The sequence below is a fragment of the Cupressus sempervirens genome, chromosome 4 (genome assembly GCF_028749045.1).
Source record: "Cupressus sempervirens isolate cs-2001-9-10 chromosome 4, ASM2874904v1, whole genome shotgun sequence".
NCBI lineage: Eukaryota > Viridiplantae > Streptophyta > Pinopsida > Cupressales > Cupressaceae > Cupressus > Cupressus sempervirens.
This window is the reverse complement of record NC_143121.1, coordinates 89,746,444-89,759,374: the sequence shown is the minus strand read 5'-3', so window position 1 is coordinate 89,759,374 and position 12,931 is coordinate 89,746,444.

Here is a 12,931-nt window from a genome sequence, read left to right as displayed (position 1 = left end):
GTTATAGCTACCCATGAGGTGATTCATTCTATGGAAAAGTATAAGATCCTAGGTATGGCCCTTAAACTAGACATTTCCAAAGCCTATGATAAAGTTAGGCATGATTTCCTCTTTTCTATACTTGTTAGATTTGTCTCCAATGAGAAGGTTAATATAATTATTAAAAATGTTGTTGCCTCTATTACTTTCTTGGCACTTTGAAACCCTTGGCAACTTCTTTTCTTCCTCCCAATGATTGCATCAAGCTGACCCCCTATCTCCCTACCCTTTTATTATTGTAGCAAAATTTTTAAATAGAAATTTAGTTTCTTTAACTAACTTTGGCAGAATTAAGGGAAATAAACCTGCCTCCCAGTGCCCCCCACAAGTTATCCAGTAGTTTTTGGATGACACTTTCTTATTCAACATCTTGTCCATACATGAAGCCAGAGAATCGAAGGACATTCTCAACCAGTATACACTTATCTCTAGTCAATGAATTAATTATTAGAAAAGTAAAGTTTATTTCTTCAACACCATTGCTTGTTTGAGAGAAAAGGTTGCAAATATTCTTAGTTGATAGGAGGCATCCCTCCCTAACACTTATCTTGGCCTGTATCGCTTACCATAAAGGAAGTCCCCAACCAATATTGGAATGGTCTGGTTGAACACTTTCAATGAAAGCTAGTGGGATAGAAGGGGAAAAGATTGAGTAATTTTGGGAAGCTCTAGCTTCTCTCTACCTCTCTACAAGGTGTCCTGCTGAATTTCCTCTCCATCTTCAAAATCCCAAGTAGATTCATAGATATTCTTGAGAAAATGCAACATAATTTTTAATGGTTCAGTACTAAAGAGAAGACCAAAATGAGCTTCGTAAGATGGAGAAATTTTTTCATCCAAAAGATCTTGGAGGTTTGAACTTAAGAAAAATTGGCCACTTGAATAGGGCTCTCTTAACCAAAATTGGTTGGAATCTGGTGAACTATCAAGGAAGTTGGTGTAATAATGTTGGCTAAATATCTTGGAGGTTTGTCTTCTCACCAATTCTCTTGGGCATAGACTCTCCCAAAGGGGTCCAATATCTAGAAAAATGTTGTTAATACCCAAAAGATCTTAAGAAAAGGGTGTCACTGGATTTTAGGGAACGATAATTCTATTGACTTCTAGGAGGACCAATGGATTCATGATAACCCCCTCATGCAAACTAAGTTTTTACCTCTACAAGAGGGATGTATTAGATTGTATGGCTCCTAGACCTAAAAATTTATCACCCTTGATAGATAATGGATTGCCTTCCAGAACCTTGAGCCCAAGGCATTGGGCCTTGCTCGTGAGCTATAGGAGCTCCTACACAACTACATGATTCCTTTCACCCCTGGGGAGGACTCCTTTGTTTGGAAACTCACACCATCGAGGGAATTCACAACTAAGTTTGCTTACCTTTGTGATGTGGGGGGGAAGAGGTACAGGCTGATTGGCAAAAAGCTTGGCACCCTTGGATCCTATCTAAGATAAACTTCTTTTGGTGGACGACCTTGCATGGGTTGATTCTCACTACCGACAACCTCCAGCGTAGAGGGTGCCAACTTGGTAATTGCTGCATTTTATGTCTCCATGAAGTTGAATCTATTACTCACTTGCTTACTCACTGGCCCTTTTCCATGGAGGTTTGGAGGGAGGTTATTTCCTTATGGGAGGTTTAGTGGTGTATGGATAGAGATTTGACACAATTTGTTCATTGGGATGACTCGACTAACCACCCATACCTCAAAAACTTATCCAGAAGATTCTCACCCCATATATTTCATGGAATATGTGGAAGGAGAGGAATAATAGGATTTTCAAGGACCAAGCCACTACCAGTAGGGGGTGATCTAACTAACTATCAGGCTTCTAAAAGAATACAACAAGGTCTAGCAGTGGAAGCCCCCCCCCCCCCCCGAAGCCCCAGATGAGCTTGATATGAAATGGGCTTTGGCTTGGAATGTTGACCCAAGAGTGGCTCAATTCAACAATTCCAAAGTTTTGACTACAAAGAAGATAGTGTGGCATCCACCCTTGACTCCTGGATCAAGCTAAACTTTGGTGGTTCGGCTGTGATGGGTACCACCGTTGTGGGAGGTATTCTTTGTAATAGTATTGGAAATATGGTTGTCTCCTACATTGGTAACTATGGAGGGGGCTTTAACAATGAATTTGAATCACTGACACTACTTTGGAGGATGATAATTGCGAGAGCTTGGGGTGTCAATAAGTTGGTAATTGAGGGAGACTCCATGTTAATCATTAAGGCTACTAAGGGTGAAGGAAGAAGAAATTGGTCGATTAAAGTTATAATTGATGAAATTTAAAGGGTGGTGGAAGATTTCCAAGAGATCCATGTTGCCGACATATATCGTGAAGGAAATGGTGTGGCAGATGGGCTGGCTAAATTTGGCCATGGTGCATGCACCTTATGGAATGGGATGACATCAGATTGTTTCCATCATCAACTCAAGTTGTGATGGAAAGGGAGTGTACCTTTATAATACCATATGAATAATCAAAATAGGTGGTAGGCCTTCTTTTCTCCACATGGGTGTGTGAACATGAGATTTCATAAAGGGATTTTTTGGCATGATTGTTTACTGATTTGCATTGTGGTGTCAATTATCATGAATATTAATTACTATCATAAAAGGATGTAGAGAGTGGATTTGGAAAGATGTAGCAAAAAATGTAGTAATGGTCAAAATGATAGGTTAATGAATTCCTGCACAAGATATAGTTGGCAATGACCGTTTATAGATGTAAAGAGAATGCTCACATGTGTTGTGAAGAGTGGTTTTTTGTTTTTTGGGAAACATTGAGGACTTATTATAGTCATGTAATAATTTTTCATTTTAGTTTTTTAGGTTCTAAAATTTATATCTAGCAATGTCAGAACCTACAACAAGGTTGTGTTGTCTGAAGAATTAGTGGTTGATCTGGGTAATGGTATGGGAAATAGTGATTGAATTGAATCGACGGGTGTGGAAGATAGCATTCATAGCAGAAAGGTGATGATGGTTTAATTGTAATAAGGTGGCCTATTACAATATATGGAGAGTATGGTGAAGCACAATGAGCTTATATCGATGCAGTTCTTCTAGACTTGGAAGGTTAGGAAGGTGATTGTCAATGGCATGAGCTTCAATATTTTGAAGGAAACCATTGTGAGGGCTGGAAAATTCTCTATGGAAGGAAAGAAATGGTGGAGGTAGGCCAAGGTCAATTAGGAAGCTAGCCTACAAAAATTCTTTCAAGGCAAGGAGGAACTAGAGAGAATGTGTGGAGAGTTTTCTCGGGCAATTCTTTCTAATCCATGGGATGTCATCTACTATGCTATCATGTAGTACATTACCTTGGAGGAATATTTTAAGGTACTATACTACTACCATTTTCCCATCCTAAATTATTTTAGGAATTTGGACCACATCTCCTTCTCATTTCTGTTATTGCATTTGCTAGAGAATTGTATTTTAAAGGCTTGGAGGAAACACGAGGAGGGCAAAACCTTCTACACCATGCACTAAGGCCTGATGAATAAAGTTTATACCCATCATATTGCCCTAAATTTATCACTTTTGGTTATCCCTCTTGCCTCTGTCACCCACCAAGCTTCCCTTGACCCTAGCCCTAGCCCTAGCCATAAGAAGTTCACGAAAACCCCTGTTTTAGATGTCAAAATTAACCTTGAGGTTAAGATAAGCCTGATAGAGTCAAATTCAGACACTAAGAAGGGTAAGAAAAGTACTAGGAGGTCTAGAAAATGTCTTCAGATGGAAAAAACTAAGTCCCCCCCATGCATGATTCCAGCTCCAACTATTTCAAAACTGATGCGAAACCTGCTAAAAATAAGAGAATGCCTCAAGAAAAAATACCTACCCTCAGCCTATAAGCCCCTACCATGTCTTTGACACCCTCGAGGCCTACCCTACTAGAAGTTAGGGGGAAGATATTACTTCCTTGAGGAAAGAAACCCCCAAAGGTGTTAGGAAGAAAGGAAAGCCCAGCCATAGCAAGCTAAGACTAGAAAGGCTAGAGAAATCCATGAGGTACCTAGCTAACAACCAAATTGCTATTTGCTAGAATTTTGAAACCTTGGTGGAGTTTCCCACCAAGGTCATGCACTTTGTGACAACCACCCTCTATTTTCCATAGGTGAACAAAGAGGAGGACCTGGGCAATGTCACTGGGACCACTCGATTCATCTATGGGTTCCTAGCTGAGGATTCTAGGTAAAGACCATCCTCGAAAATTGGTTAAAGAGGATGTGAAGGATGAGGATAAGGATAAATCAGAGAAGGATGATGACCATGGGCCAGAAAAGGACAACTAGCCATGTGTCTTTTGCTTATTTTTTTGTCTTTATGATTACACCTATAAACTTGGTAACCCACGGGGTATTTATGTTTATGTCAATTAAGTGGACTTATAGCAACATTTTTCCTAGAGCTATGAACCAGTGAGGTCACAAACGGGGGACCTCATCCCCATTAGATTTGAACCTTGATGGCAAAGATAACAACTCAACAACTTAACCATCATAACATGCCACTATTGGCAAGGGATGCTATTTTTATTTACAGTCTATTATGCATATTATTTTAAAGACTGATAGTATTGTTAAGTTGGCTATGGGCATATATTATTTTTTGAAGTTTAAAGCTGGTACTGGTTAGTTAACTTGAAGGTTACCTCCAACTGATTCATCAACCTTTTTGTACTTCAGGGTCAACCTCCCATCTTGTTGGATACTATCAATTACTTCAAAAATAATGTCAATTAGGGAAAAAGAAAAAGTCTAGTTTCAATAGCAAGACATACTCATCAAATGATATTTTTGAATTGGTTCATACTGACCTGTGTGGACCTATTGGTTTTCAAAGCTATCATGGAAAAGAATATTTCATTCTATTTGTTGATGATTACTCTAGAATGATGACTCTAATATTTATTAAAGAAAAATATTATGGTTTTTAGTTATATTTAAGTTGTAATTTACCCATAGTTGAAAAGGAGATAGGGAAGAGTTTGAAATGCTTGAGATCTGATAGAGGTGGTGAATTCATTTCCAAAGAGCTCAACATATTCTACAATGATGGAGGAATCAAAAGATAGATGTCAACACCTAGAACCCCTCCTCAAAATGTAATAGCTGAAAGAAAAAATAGATCAATCATCAACTATGCTAGAACATTGATGATGGAGAAAAATGTGTCACAAAAATATTGGAGAGAAGTTGTAAGTATAGGTGTTTACACCCTAAAAGGAGTGCAAGTCAAGAATGGTACAAATGTTACACCTTTTGAATTATGGTATTGTTATGCTTCTAATGTGAAATATTTCAAAGTTTTTGGAAGAAAATGTTACATATTTAAATATTATAGAAATGTATTACTTGATGCTAAAAGTGATGAAGGCATATTCCTAAGATATTCCACTAAGAGAAAAGCTCATAAATGTTTAAAATATAACATGAAAAAACTTGTGAAAAGTGCAAATGCAAAAATTGATAAATATATTAAAGGAATGAGGTTGAATGCAAAATAGAACCTAAAGACTAAAGTTCATTCATGTATATGAATGGTAGTTCTCTTAGCACATAGTTCTCCTAGCACCCAACTTGAATAAGTAAACAAAGTTACAAATCTACAATAGACTGTGTGTGCAAGCAATAGGAAAATGATGTTAAGTCAGAGATAGAGGAAGTAGAACATTGGGAAGACCATGTAGAGCATGAACTAGAACTTGAACAAGAGAGACATAATGAACTTAAAATAATCATTCAAGGTGAACCTATTGAAGAACAAAGAAGAAAAGAGCCTATATTATCAAAATATGTGAGAAGACATCATGCACCTAAGATTTAATTATTGGAGACAAAGAGTATAGTGTTAGAACAAGGAAATGACTTAGAAGTGATACATGCTTACTTTGTGAGTTTGAACTCAAATCCATGAAATATGCTTTGGAGAATGAAGACTGGATACACACAATGAATGAAGAAATTGAACTAATTGAAAAGAACAAATCATGGACCCTAGTATCTAGACCGAAAGAAAATAATGTTATTGGAAGAAAGTGGGTATTTAGGAACAAGTTGAATGAAAATGGCGAGGTCACAAGAAACAAGGCTAGATTGGTATGCAAAGGATACACACAAGAAGAAAGTGTTGACTATGGGGAAACATTTTCCCCTCTCACAAAACTAGAAGGTGTTAGAACACTGCTTCCATATTCTTCGTACAAAGATTTTAACATATATTGGATGGATGCCAAATCTTCATTTTTTTATGGGATACTTGAGGAAAAAGTATACATAGAGCAACCCAAAGGATTTTTCGATCCTAGCAAAAAAAAAAATGGTGTGTAAGCTGCATAAAGCTTTAATAAGGTTTGAAACAAGTCCCTAGAGCATGGTGTGAAAGACTACATAACTATTTGGTGAGGATTGGATTTGCAAGAACAAATGACAATAGCAATCTGTACTTCAAGACTAGTAAGAATAATGAGGTATTGCTATCTAAAATTTTGGTTGATGATATCATGTTTTGAGGCAAGGAAGCATTATGCAAATCATTTGCTAATGAAATGAAGAATGAAATTGAAATTTCAATGTTTGGTGAGATCCTATTCTTTGTTCACTTACAAGTATATCAAATGAAGCAAGGTATCCTTATTACTCAATCCAAATATATGAAGGAGATTTTGAACACTTTTGGAATGGAAGATTCAAGACTGATTAGTATACATATGGTTACAAGACACAAGTTATTTAAGAATTGTGATTGTACTCATGTGGTCCATACATTATACAGATCAATGATTGGTAAATTGCAACATGCTATTTATAACATACCTAATATTGTGCTAGCAGTTGAGATAGTTTCTCGATTTTCTACAAGTCCTAAGGAAAATCACATGATGATAGTTAAAATATTATTGAGATATCTGAAAGGAACAAAATGTTATGGATTGTATTACAAGAAGAATGATAGGTTTGAGCTGAAGGTATTCACTAATTTTGATTGGGCAGGAAATGTTGATGATAGAAATAGCACAGGTTGAGGTTCATTATTTCTAGGAAAGAGACTAACTTCATGGACAAGCAAGAAACAAAACCACATTTCCCAATCAAAAGCTAAAGTTGGCTATGTGGTAGTGGCAGTGAATTGCTCAAACATCATATGGATCAAGTAATTATTTAAAGGTACGAAGGAAGAGATCATAGATATAGTGGTAAGCTATTGTGATAACATAAGTGCTGATAAATTATCAAAGTAAGCATATTGCTATTAAGTATCATTACTTGAGAGATTTGTTCAAGACAAAGAAGTGAAATTGGACTATATGAACACTAAAGAGAAAATAGCTAACAATTCACTAAAGCTTTACCTAAAGATGCTTATGAATATCTTAGAGGTAAAATGAGGTGATTCCCCTAGATAAAGCTACTTAAGCTATAGTGAAACATTGTATCAAATGTGTTGATAATACTATCTTACAAATTGATGCAGGGAGTTCTACTTCAGGAGATGCTTAAGGTAGTAATGAAGAAGAAGAATAGAATAATGAATCAATCATATGAAGATGATACATGAAGAATTCAAACCCAACATGAGATATCTACATGAAATAGATGCATAAGTTGTAACATCTTTGACATTGTTGTTAGAGAGGGAGAGAGTGATTATCCAATTACCATAAGATAAAAAGAGAGCTTATGATTAAAGGTTATTAATAAGAAGAAGGATCAAAATGAAGGAGATAGAAAGTTGTTACAAGATGAAAGAGGGAGAGATTACTAAGAGGGAGCTCGTAAGAATTGAACAATTTTATATGTGATATAAGTGTCATATCTATTTTATTGATGAAGAGGATTTGAGAATTTTTTCATAACAAAACTATATAGAGGAAATGTTGAGTTATGTAAAGGAAACTACAAATAAACACTTGATTAGTTGGACTTGACAAGATAAAATGATTGTTTAAATCATGTTCCAATTGGAAAATGCAATAATGCTAAAGTACTAAAGATGTGATCAAAGACAGATCAAATACTTAAGCTTGACCGAGTAACATAGCAGAAGATTAAAGAACATAAAGTTTATGTCGATTGGTGCTAGTACCAACTGAGCATTAGAACAAGCCGAGAAGAATTAGTATTCACCAAGCATCACTAGAGACCAAATAATATTTTCTATACCAAGAAATAAATTTAGTAGCGATCAAGTAACCTAGTGATGATCGAGTGTTAGAACATAGTGCTAGCCAAGGAAAAACATTTTAACAATTTATGAGAAATCATAATTTCCAGCCAACTAAGTTGATTTCTTGGACTATGGAAAGCATGTTAAAGATAAGGATCGATAAGTTGGATCATTTAATTTTAGGAGAGGATTAGTTTAATGACTTAGAGGATGGATTCCAAGAGAAGCTTCTAGGAAATAAGAGAATAAACTAAATGTAGATAAGATTCATTCTATGTGGTGAATCTAATCATTAACCCTAAAATCTATGGTCATGTTTAAGTGGAAAAAGATCAGAATTGCCTATTTAAGGAGGTACAGAGGTGAAATTAAAAAAAAGTAAGAGATTTTCTAGAAAGTATAAAGGTAAAGTAAGAGATGTTCTAGAAAGTATGAAGGTAAAGTAAGAGATGTTCCAGAAAGTATAAAGGTTTAAATAGTTACTGATGTGGTTGACTAAAAAATCAAAGCAGACGGTTCAGAAGAGGTGAAGTGTGATTGCTTGAAGAGTTTTCAAGAAAATCAAAGATGTAGATGAGAATGGAGGCCATAGAGTAAATCAGTGAATGAGAGCCAAACTGAGATATGTACATGCAAAGTGAGTTTTACTTAATAGATCAAAACCTATCATTACTTTTTAAGCATTGTAAACAATATTTGAAATCCTTTAATCAAGGTCAACTTAATAGTCATATTGACCTAATAGTCATATGTAAATCCTTTAATAGGGTGTTATTCTAATAGAATGTTCTCATGTCCTCTAATAAGGCCACTCCTAACAGGGTGATTAAATCCTTTAACAAGTTCATATTTAATAGTGTCGGCTCCTAACAAAGTTTTATTGATTAATGTTTATATTATGCAAGTCTATTATTTTAGGATAGTGGACAGCTAGTCGATGTTACTAATAGTTCACTGTAGAGACTAAACTATGGAATGATAAGATTTGAAGTTGATTAAGTGTTTTTTTATTCCATTGGTATGTGTATACCTTGGATAATTGATTCACTATGCCCCGCCTCCCCCCACCCCCCTAGTTATTCTAAATATTCCAATAGAATAGATCTTACCTTTGTTGCACTCCTTTTAGTAGGCCATTCAAGGATATCCTTCACTTTATTAGGGTCCATTTTTAGACCTTCTATTGAGAGTACAAATGGCAAGTACACTAGCTACTTTACAAGACTACATTTCTTCAAATTTATTAGCAACTTTTCCTCTCTCCAACTAGTCAAATAACTTACTAATTTGTATTAAATGCTCCTCCAATGTCTTACTAAAAATCTAAATTTCATCTAGGTAAATAATCAAAAACTTACCTAGAAACTCCTTTAGTGTCTTATTCATGAGCCTCATGAAAGTGCTCAGTTCATTGGCTAGACCAAAAGGAATGACTAACCATTTGTATAATCCTTCCCTTGAATTGAAAGTAATATTCTAATCCATCTTCTTCTCAGACATGAATCTATGGTACCCTCTTCAAATCTATCTTTGTGAAGTATAAAGCTCCACTCAAACAGTTCATAATATTATCCATCCATGGAAAATGAAATTTGTACACAATCTTGTTTATAGCTCAAGAATCTATACACATCCTCCATTATCTATTTTTTTTTATGTGCTAATACTAATGGTACAATACATGGACTCAGACTCTCTCGAATCAACCCCTTTTGTAAACTCTCATGCACTTGTCTATTCAATTCTTTGCTTTCTACTAGTGTCAATTTTTGTGCTACCATATTTGACAAACTAGAATCAATTCCATGGAGTGACTAATCTTTCTCACTAGGGGTAATCCATCAGGTACATTATCTTACGTAATATCATGAAACTCTCCCAACAAATTTGTATCTTTCGCACGTACCTCCTCTCATCTTCACCATCTTTTAGAATTAAAGAAAAAAAATATGCTCGTGCCTCATGCCTTTTAGAAACTCCTTTCCATCAACAAAACATATTTTGATAGCACTACATACCAAATCTTCTTTCTCCTTCAATGGCCTCAAATTTCTTTCGCTCCATCCTTTGTCAAAGCATAGGTATTTACACACCCATCATGTACACCATACCTATCAAACTACCACGGCCTACCCAACAACATATGACATATGTTTATAGGTATGATATCACACAACACCTCATCCTAGTAGCTCCCAATCTTGAACTTCAGTAAGCATTAGTCACTTACCATGACCTTTTGGTAATCATACACCCAAGCAATATAGTACGGGTGTGGATGTTTCTTCCTCTTGAGATTTAACTTGTGACCATATTTTTGACACCATTTTATCAGTGCATCCACCACAAATGATAACATCAAACCATTATCTTCACATCTGCATGTATGGCATGAAACAAGTTCCTCCTTTGATCAGGCTCATTCTCAAAACTTAGCAAGACTCTTCTATTAACTAGGAATTCTCTTTAAGAATATTTAGAATGTGATCATTTGGCATCTTCATCAACATGCACCACTCTGGCCTGGGCTTCAGTTCAACTATCATTCCTTCATTGGCACTAACAACACAAATTCTCTATGGCATTTTTCTCTATAGTGAAAACATTTACCATGAAAAATATCCTCTCCCATATCCTTTCCCTCTGCCTACTTCTCTTTGATCTCTATTATTGATATCATGGAACAAGTTAGAGGTTTTTCTCTTCTGGGTCTTACTACTACTTTTAGCCCACCCTTTTTCTTCTAATCATCATTTTGACCTCCATAAGACCATTCACTAGATCTTCTAGTGTGACTTGTTTTGCTATTTTTGTTTTTGAACTTCTTGTTCAACTTTTCCTCAACTCTTAGGGAAAAGTGGTATGCCTATTCAATACTTTTCATTTAGACCATAATTAATTCTTCTTGAAATCTTAGTCTCAGCCCATTAAGAAAATAGGTAACTTTGTCCTAATCAGCTTATGCATAACTTGTTCTGATCAAAACTAAGTAGATCTCTTCAATATAGTCTTGAATTGATGCAGGAGCATCCTAGCCATCACATTATCCCACTGATTCTATTGGTTGCTACTGAGCTACAACAATTGTTGAGTGCCTGTAATTTTGTAGTTTAAGCCGAGTTGAGGTTATCCCACATCATGTTAACACTCAGGTTAGCATGTTATCCCATCTCACTCTACAGTGTGTGTTGAGTTCCACAAGGTGTGCCGAGTGACTCTTCATGTGCAGAGTGGTTCTTTATGTGTTGAGTTTTCCTATTAATGCTGAGCGTTAGCATTTTGGATGCGTTTTCTACATTTTTGGTGTGAGCCGACTTGCGAGATTTATTTTGATTGTGCTATTTTTGATTAGATCTTGTCTTGGGATGTGTGTAGACTATGGTTGGTCAACCTTTCTATTATGTAATATTCTAGAATGTTTTGTAAGCCATTTTCACAAGTATAAATATGGTGTTTTGGCTTAGAGTTTAGAGACAATTTTGAGAGGAGCGATTTTGGGAGTAGCTAAAGGGCAAGTTTTCTAGAGTTTGTGGATAGAACACCAAATGTGAGGTAGTTTACACTTGCATCTTGGATAAAGTTGGTGAAGAGCTGGGGTTGTGGCTTAAGAACTAGAGAATAGCTTGGTGGATCTAAGGGTACAAGTATGGATTCTTCTTGGTGTTCTTATTGAGTCGTGGATCTAGACTAGCTAGAGTTTGGATTGGATCTTGAGGGATCTTGCAAAACTATTATTGTATTTGGCCCTAACTCGAAAGGCCTTATAGTTGGGCATATTGCATGTAATTAGTTATATCTACGAATAAAGAGTTGTGATTTGGTATTAGATATTGCATTGTTATTATCTTGTGTTGTATTTCTACTATGTGGTTATTTGGTGGGGGCTAGGACATCTCCTTTGGGGATTCTCTTGCCTTGCACTGCATCAAGTGGTATCAGAATGAAGGTTGTTCATGAGCGTGTAGATAAATTGCCAAAGTTGTGGTAGTTTTCACTAGGACTTGGGTTGGAGAAGTAGATCTGAGAAGATCTTAATCTGGTGGTGGATTTTCTTTTTGGAGTCCTAGATCTCTTGGTTGTGAGGTGGCAGATCATGGTTCTAACTTACAATTGTAGAGGGCTTGTAGATGGATTGATGGATGCAAAGATGGAAGACTAATCTTGTTGAGGCATGATTGTAGAGAATTTATGGATTGCAGATCCATGTTCTTGGACTTATGATTTGGTTTTTGATTATTTTTGCAAGGTGGCAAGTTGTAATTTGACTTGCAAACAATTTAGTTTTATCACAAGGAGCATGGGATGAATTTTTTGCAAAGGGTTTGTGAAGATCTTGGAAGATGGATTTGAGAGGATTGGACCCTGAGATGATTGTGAATCTCCATGATATGGTGGAGAGGAGGCTTTTTGAGATGTCTTCTTAGTTTGAAGCTAGCTTGGTTGATCGAGTTAAGGATGAGGTGAGGAAGGAATTCTATGGATTTTTGTGGAGTTGGAGTCTTCCAATCCAGAAGAGAGTTGTCTGGTCAGTTAAGAGACCTATTCATGAGAGAAGATGGCATAGCAAGGTTGAGATTGGTTTTGTTGATCAATTTATGGAGTCTGATATAGAACTTGTAGAGAAACTTGAGGCTATTGCTGAGGATATTCCTAACCTTTTTTATGTTGAGATGGAGATTGGTTTTCATAATTAGTTGGTTGAGTCTGACATGGAGAAT